We start from the raw sequence: 8,815 nt of genomic DNA on the forward strand, positions 1-8,815 counted from the left end.
TTCAATTAAAAATTAGTGAAAGCATTTATTAATTGAGAGCTTATAGGCTTAATTCACTTTATTAAGTACTGAAAGTTCAAAAGTCAGCTCACCTACCTACCCTCACCTAGCCAACTTTGGCAGTTGACTGATCTTGTAGGTTTTGCTGTTTCGCAACTGGAAGAAAAGAGACGACCAGATTGAAACCGACAAAAATAAAATTTTTCTTTTCGTTTTCTTATCTAGCTTTTTGAGCTTCCCAAGCCAAGTTGAAGTTTTCGTCATTTAATATGAACTGTTTGACTATTACGCCTGTTTGGCCTGTAGTTTTGTATCGGAGGTGATGCAATTCTTTGTGCTTTTGATAGTTCTGACATGGTATGGGGTTGTTTTCAAGTGCGCATGCACATTTGTATTCAATTGCCTAAATGCATATCTTAGGTCAATATGTTATCTGATCAATATGTTAGAGACTGATATTAATGCTTGCAATGTAAAGGAACGGAAATGATCCTAAACTATTAAAAGTTAAGAAAACTTATGTATGCCATTGGGAACATTTATGCTTAAGATATGTGAACATTAGGCCAGGTCGATTTGTATGGGTGGGAAAAACCAACAAAGCGGCTAGCAAAAACGAAAAACTACAGAAAATTCTAAGAAAGGTTTGCCAAGAAACCAGGGGTCTAAAATTAATTCACAGATCGCGCAGAGCGACTTTAGATTTTGAGGTCATACTTACTTTATGCAACATACAGATATTTCCATATTTTAAAAAAAATTATAAAATTGTGGAAAATACGGTGGATCGAAAATAAAATTTTATTTTTGTAATTAAGTTTTCAAAAAATTAAATGTTTTTGTGGTGCAAGTTACAGACATTGGTTTTTTTGCTTATGACTGGGAATCTTTTCTAGTTTTAGTTTTTTTAGGTTTTAAAGTCTTTTTTGGATTCTATACGTGGTGTTGTAGTACGTCCTTTTATAGTTACGGCCATGATATTGTCTCTATTCTTTGCAATAGCGCGTCGGGAAACTGTTGTCAGAAGCTGTATGCAACGCTCAGTTGCTTGGGTATGACATGGAATCCCTGGGCCAGGAAGCAGCGGATAATCAGACTCAATAAACTGCAACAAGTGTTCGTAAGGAATGTTTGCTGAGAATGTAGGCTCAGACAAAACACTGTCATCATCTAGGTCAACCAGATCAAAGTAGTCTGAGCATTCAAAATTTATTGCGTGCTTTTTATCATAAACCCTTGGATTAGTCGGATCATAAACTTTATCATGATAATGTAGTATTTTTTTATGGCTCTTTTGCGAACATCTTTTCTCTTATCATAAAGCATTGCCAGAAAAATATTTTCAGGATGAGCGAAGTATGAATTATTTTGGGTTACAGTGTTAACAATTTTTCGCAGCGACGGTGGTTAATATCGCATGGACTGTATAAATTTAAGAAACAAGAGACTGCCGTATACAACTGAGTCGTAGAACTTAATGTTAACGGTACGTAAACTTTCATTATGTAAGTTGCCAAAGTTTTAAAACTCGCTGATGGTGAACTAATTGTTACGTATAAACGTAAGAGTCTGCTTGCCTTTGTTATCCATCGAGAGTGCACAATTTGTTCCGGCTTCATACTGGCTAAATTTTCGGGGCAGAAACCATCACAAACTACATTTGCCATTCGATACAAGTTCTGAACGTCAGTCGAGAGCGTTTTTCATGAATGGGTGCAGGCATGTCTCCCAACGAAATGGCCTCAAAGTCGGGTACAGCCTGCAGAAAGATTTTATTTATTTAGCTCAGATCAAAAGATACATGTTAGGCTCTTTAAAACAATTGTTTGCTTACCGCCATCTGTTCGCATGTTTCGATTTTCTTTGTTATTATCCAACTAGCTGTGCGCGGTCCGCTTGTAGTGGACTTTTCCAACGCGGAGAACCAGTGACGAAGTGGAAGTTCATTAAAGTGTAATAAACAAACAAACCAGTGCATTGATCTATTCAATATGACTTCGAATTTCCTTAAAATTCCATTTTCAGAACCTGCATTTGTTGCTTCTCCATCACAACAAATTCCAATCAGTCTCTCAAGGGACATATTTTTTTCTATAAGGAACTCGCACAATTGCCTCTGTTTTGTTTTAGCCTCCTCGGCGTCGACTTTTACGTAACCCAACAATCTGCTCTCAAGCTCTTTAAGAACCACTAAATGTGATTCTTTTACCATTCACGGATGATATCTTCCATTTTCTTCATCGCTCGTCAGAGAGTCGTTTTTTCTGCCATCAAAGGAGAAGGCTACCAGATCACAGTCATTGCGTTGCTTTCTTCGAAGAGAATCCCTACATTTCTTTATTTAACGTCAAACTTTAGATTTGTCCATAATTATTGGTTCCCCATTTTTATCTTTAAAGTCAATATCTTTGAAAAAGCGATATGGCCAAAAAAGAAGCAACCCTATTACCGATTCCGAACCTATCGCACGCCATATCGAAATTAGGTGTATCGTACCTTTTGGTATTAATATTTTTTTTTCGACTTTGCAGTTGGCATGGCAAACATCACCTCTGATTCAACATCCATATTTGTTGAGCCTGTAATCGCCTCGAATTCGGGAATGGTTAGCTTCCTCTTACTGTGCTGATCAATCATAAACTCTTGGAGTTCAATGGGTATTAAACCACAGCAGCAAGGCAATGTTTTTGAGCAGTGACATTTTCCAATATAAAACACTTGATCAATTGTTTCTAGAGACTTTGAAGACTTACTTGGTCTACTTTTAAATTTTATTTAATTATAATATTTATTGAGCAATGCTTTCAGTTTTTCCGAGGCAGTTTTTTCATTGATTAACGGAATGTTTAGTTTGTTCTAAATTTTCCAAATTTTTTTTGTCACTTGGCTGTTAAGATTACCGTACGATTGCTTTTATTTGTTATTTTTTGCTCAGCCACGCGTAAACGTAAATAGTAATTTAATACGTCACGATTACTTGGTAGATTTAGACCACTTAAATCTCTTGGCAAGCCAATATTCAGACTGGGAAGAACCCAAAACCCGGAGTTCATTGAAGTAGTATCAATTTCTGAATTGGTAGAATCAACTGACATTGCAGACATTTCCATTATAATTTATTAATCGAAAACTATTTGAATAATTGTTAACCCAATTTATCGGGGAATACAAGCCACTGTATTTAAATGTTTCGACATGCACTTACACTCCCGTGAGCAATTAAAAGGAAAAAAGGTGTATTTATTAAGAGTACAATCTATCTGTAATTGTTCTTTATTTTGTCCAATATTACATAAAATTATGGTTTGATTTAGTTAATATCCAATTTGTTGGATCGCTGTAAGTCGGCGCGGGCGGAAGGCTCTCGATCGGAGTCAAAGGTAGTGTTGACGCGGCGCAGTATCGAATCGAAAGTTGATGTGCGATGAATATTATGGCGAATGTGTTCGATATCCCTTTTCCCATCCTTTTTGTTGAGTGTGTTGATTGTTTGGTGAGTTGTGTTGGGTGGTGATGTATGGATATGGTGTCTTCGGACGTGGTGAGTTCAGCGGTTCTATTAGGATGCGCCAGTTTTACCGTGTATAGGGGGTAGATGCTTAACTCATTTAAACACTATTTAAAACTTGAAAAAAATTTTTTAGAACACAATATTGTTTATTCAACGCAGACCACTTGTGTGGTAAGAGTACATTGCTTTTTTTGTTGTTTTTTGCCACTTAAAAAAACAAATAAGTTACAAAAGCCTGCTATTATTGCGTTAATTGCATGACATGCTGTTATTTTTAAAACTATAGGATTTTGAGTACAATTAAATAAGTATGACCTCAAAATCTAAAGCTTTGCGCGAACGGGAATTAATTTTAGACCCATTGTTTCTTGGCAAAACTTTCTTAGAATTTTCTGTAGTTTTCGCTTTTGCTAGCCGCTTTATGCGAAAAAAATTCGACCCGCCCTAGTGTACATACTTCCGTATGTACAGTAGATTAGAATTAAGATATGTGTATGCACTCTGCATGTGGTGCATACATGAATTAGGATAAGAAATTCTATAAATGAAGGAGCTCTGTTCAACCAGAGCTGAGTACTATTTTATAACTAAAACCCTTCGCGTCTCATTTAACATTTTGGTGACCCCGACGAGATTTAAAGAACACGCGAGTGTATTTAAAAAAAAATATATATATATATATATTTCTTTTTTGTTTTTGTAAAAAAGTGTATTTAAAAAAAATAATATATATACATATATATATATTATAATAATATTTAAATTAAAAAAAAAGAAAAAAATATTTTTCTAAAATTTTTAATTATATTAAAAAAACGAAGTGTCGAACAGACTGAAACATCACATCGAAATTTTCAGAACGGAAGTGAGTGTTCTGCGATAAATCACATCCACATTTTACCAAGGTAAGAACATTTTTTTTCTTTCATTCATATACAATTATTTATTTTGTTTTTGGGCAAATGGAGAACCAAATTAAATTAGCAGAAGAACTGCAAAAACTTCGTTTTAAGTCCATGGGTATGGATATAAATGAAGATTTAGAAAATTTTGAAAAACTCCTAGATAGTTTGGACAAAAAATGGTCAGAGTTTCAACGAAACCATTTAGAATTGTCCAAAGATCCCAAAAATAAAAAAGATAATTATTTGAAAAATTGACGTAGAAGGGTCGGTAGGCACACTCTATTTGACAGCGCACGCCAAGTTTAGCGAATTGATCGCTATAATTGAAGAAAATAGTGCTCCCAGGAAAATGGAATGCATTCCAAATCCTGGTTTAGTTTGCAGGCTTCAATTCTTATTAACAGAATTAGAAAAGAATATTGAAGACTGCGAAATAAACGAAATATACTCTCTAGACAGCATAGAGAGGCTTATAGAAAAAACTCGTGACACTGTGCTTGAATTTATTAGCCAGCACGAAAATGATGAGTTAACAAGTAAATTCTATGAATTAAGAAATAGATTTTACAAACTCATACTAAAATCTATTGACAAAAAAATCCTAGCAAATTTACGTTGTCTCAAATAGACATTCCCATTTTTTCAGGAGATTACGCTCAATGGCAAACTTTTAAAGAATTGTTTGAGCAACTCGTAGTCTCTCAAAAAGTTTCAGATACGTATAAAATGTGTATTTTAAAAACCAAATTAAGAGGATCGGCTGCAAGTTGTATTGCAAATCTGCCTTCAACCTCGACAAATTTTTCAGTTGCTTGGAACCTTCTTAATGAAAAATTTACAAATAAAAGGTTACTTGCAAATACTTATTTTAAACAGATTTTAGATGCACCAGTAGTGACTGAGACTGCTTTTAGTGTACGAAAATTTCAAGAAAAAATTTCTGAAAGTACACAAGAATTGGAAAGCCTCAGTTTGTCTGCAGATAATTTGCTACAAGCTTTATTAAATTATACGCTTGTGCAAAAATTAGACAACAATTTGAGACTTAGGTATGAAAATTGCCTTAAAAATCCTAAGGAAATACCTACCTTAAATTCACTACAGTCGTTTCTGAACCATGAAGGGAATGCACTAGAAACACCACAAGCTTCAAAAACATCACCAAAATTTCAAAATGCAGAATTTAAATGTATAATGGGATGTAATAATTCCCACAATATATTTTATTGTTCTAAATTTAAAGCTCTGTCTACCCATGACAAATGGGATACTGTAATGAAAAACAAATTATGCACCAAATGTCTTAAAACAGGGCACAATATAAAAGAATGTATAGGTGAAAGTTGCCTCACTTGTCAAGGAAACCATCATTTATGGCTGCACAAAGACAAATCCTTTAAAGCAAAAAGCACAGTGATTATAAATACTAAAAATGCGAAATTAAAAAATGATTCTAAACATGTCTTACTAACCACAGCAATTGTTGGTATAAAAGGTCATGATGGAAGAGTAATAAAAGCTCGTGCTTTATTAGATAGTGGGTCTCAAGTTCACTTTATAACCAAAGAACTAAAAAATAAATTAAAACTTCCTTCCAGGAAGAGTTAATCTTCATTTAAAATCGTTAACAGATCATTTTGAAGCAAATTTACACACCGTTGTTGTACAAAAGATTGTGTCCAATGTGCCCTCGGAACACATAAAAGTTAAAACAATTCCAGAAAATATAAAGCTGGCCGACCCTTCATTTAATGTTCCGGGTAAGGTTGACTTACTTTTAGGTGCGGACATATTTTTTGATTTGATAAAAGAAAAAGAAATAACTGTTGAAAATATGAATTACAAACTCCAGAACATTGTGTTTGGGTGGTTAATATACGGATCAACCAACATAAGCCCCAAGTTAGCTCACTGTGGTGTTGTAACACTTATAGATAAAAAATTAGATTATCAACGAAAAAAGTTTGGGAAATTAGAAACCTTTGAAAGATATTTTAATAAAACTAAAAAAGAAACACAGTACAAGAAATGCTTTCGTAATAATTTAAAATTTAATGCAGATAGTAAATTTACTGCATTTGAAAAGAAAAATATAAACTTTGGAGATTCTTCTTCACAAACAAAAGGAAGATTAATCTCTCAAGATAGAAAATTTAAAAATAATAAACCACGAAAAATAAATAAATGCAAAGTTTCTTTTGAAAATATTGAAAGTGGTACATTTGTATTTTTTAAAGAACAAAATATTCCACCATTGCAGTGGAAGAGAGGACGAATTGAAAACGTCAGTTTATGCCAAGATTGCAAATGTGGACGTAAGGATAAGCCATGGCACATCGTAAAGAGCGATGCACATTGTTTAAACTTTTCCTACTGAAGAAAAAATTTTGAAATAATCAATAAAAAGAGATGCGGTCGACTCGAGCTAAGAAAGAAGAAAAATAATAACCTTATACTTATTTTGCTAAATTTACTTATAAGTTTACTATGTTGTAAATGTTTAGATATAATATATTTAAAAAAAAGGTGCGTGGAGTCCCTACGCGCGAATGAAGTTATACTTCTTAGTGATATTCCAAGAAATGCATATCATTTTGTATGAAAGAAAACTAGAAAACTTAAATTCACATTTTATAAATTAAATAAGTATTGAGCTTTCTCCTACTAATATATTGGGCAAATTGACAAGTGTCGATAATTGCGCCAAAATCAAATATATTATATACTAACTGACCCGGCGAACTTCGCACCGCCTAATTATTGGAGGCATATTTAGTAAGTCACAAGCACACGACACAATACTTTTTTAATTTTATTGAAATTTGCTGCTTTTCGATTTTTATAAATATTAAAGAATTATAGTATAGATGCACAGCAAAGAGAAGTTAACATTTCAAGTGACATTTTACCATAGAAAATTTTTTTGAGTGAATACTGACAAATATTTACACTTTAACTATCAAACTACATCTGTCTTTTTTTTTTGACGATGGCCATGGTTAGGAAAAGAAGAAGAACTACATCTGTCATCGAGAAAATAAAGAATTCAAACAACTATAATATAGTTATAGTGAATCTATACATATATCCCTCAACTCCTTAAAATGCATTGTCCGTTTTGTAAAAAGTGGATGGAACGGCAGAAAAAAAATAATAACTGTCCAGATTGTGTTAAATTATTATTAAGATGCGACGAATGCTACAACATATTCGCTGTTACGTTCAGATTTTGTACCAAGTGTGGTAAGAATGTAGAACGAATAATACGCGTGAACAGGGCAAAAGTACAAAAAAATATATTAAAGCAAAAGCTGCTATCTAAACCAAAACACGTTTCTACATTGCCATCTTCATCATTTGAGAAGACATTCTGGGAATTAAATTTATCGGCCGAAGACATACAGGACATTCAAGTTATTGAAGACAGCCAAAAGCCCAACATCAAGAATGTTCTGGTAGATATTGATGTTATTGAAGACAGCCAGCAGCTCAACATTGATAATGTTCTGATCGAATCAGATATGTCCGAGTCGCCTAGTACTTCCACCATATTATCATGTCCTGGCGAGTCAAGTGGTTCCCAAGTAGATGGAGCCAAGTTGATGGAAATAAAGAGTTACTAATAAACGTTGACATTAAGGATCCAAATGCACATATTATATATATATTAAGTCATTTATGTATATTTATACACTTCATATACAAAAATTTAAAATTTTCTTGGATGTGCTCGTTTCTGGACTGTGAACATGATAAACAAATCTTTGCTTAAATTAAATACAACACAGTTATGATCATATACAGTTAATTAATATAGTGCTTTCTGGTAGACAATATTTTTGGTTTTTATTTGCGGTGCGTAAATAAATAAGGATGTTGGTTTTCCGACACGCGAACACGCAACGTATAATTGTCCATGTGCGAAACAGGGAAACTCTAAGTTTATTCCGCAAACTTGCAACGATTGGCCTTTGCGATTTATTTATGGTCATCGCAAACGCCAGACGCACGGGAAATTGCAACCTCTTAAAATCAAATGGCAAATCCGTTGGAATCATAGGTATTCGTGGGATTAAGACATCCTCTCCTTTGTATTTTCCTTTGATTATTTTAGCTTCGATGATTTTATTCATGAGTTTCTTCAAAACCAATCTCGTTCCATTGCAAAGTCGAGGTTGATTAATATTACGCAGCATGATGACAACTGACCCTACTTTTAATTTCAAATTATATGGTGGTAGTCCAGGCAAGTCCAATGAATTTAAAAATTCTGTAGGATAGTTGACTACGTCATCCTGGTTTGTGGCCGTGTCAACTGATTTGTACGTAAACAACTCTCCTGGAAGGAAATTCTGAATGGTAGCATTGAGATCATCGAAATCTTTGTTTTTTGCTGCCA

The sequence above is a fragment of the Bactrocera tryoni genome, unplaced genomic scaffold, assembly GCF_016617805.1.
Source record: "Bactrocera tryoni isolate S06 unplaced genomic scaffold, CSIRO_BtryS06_freeze2 scaffold_25, whole genome shotgun sequence".
Classification (NCBI taxonomy): domain Eukaryota; kingdom Metazoa; phylum Arthropoda; class Insecta; order Diptera; family Tephritidae; genus Bactrocera; species Bactrocera tryoni.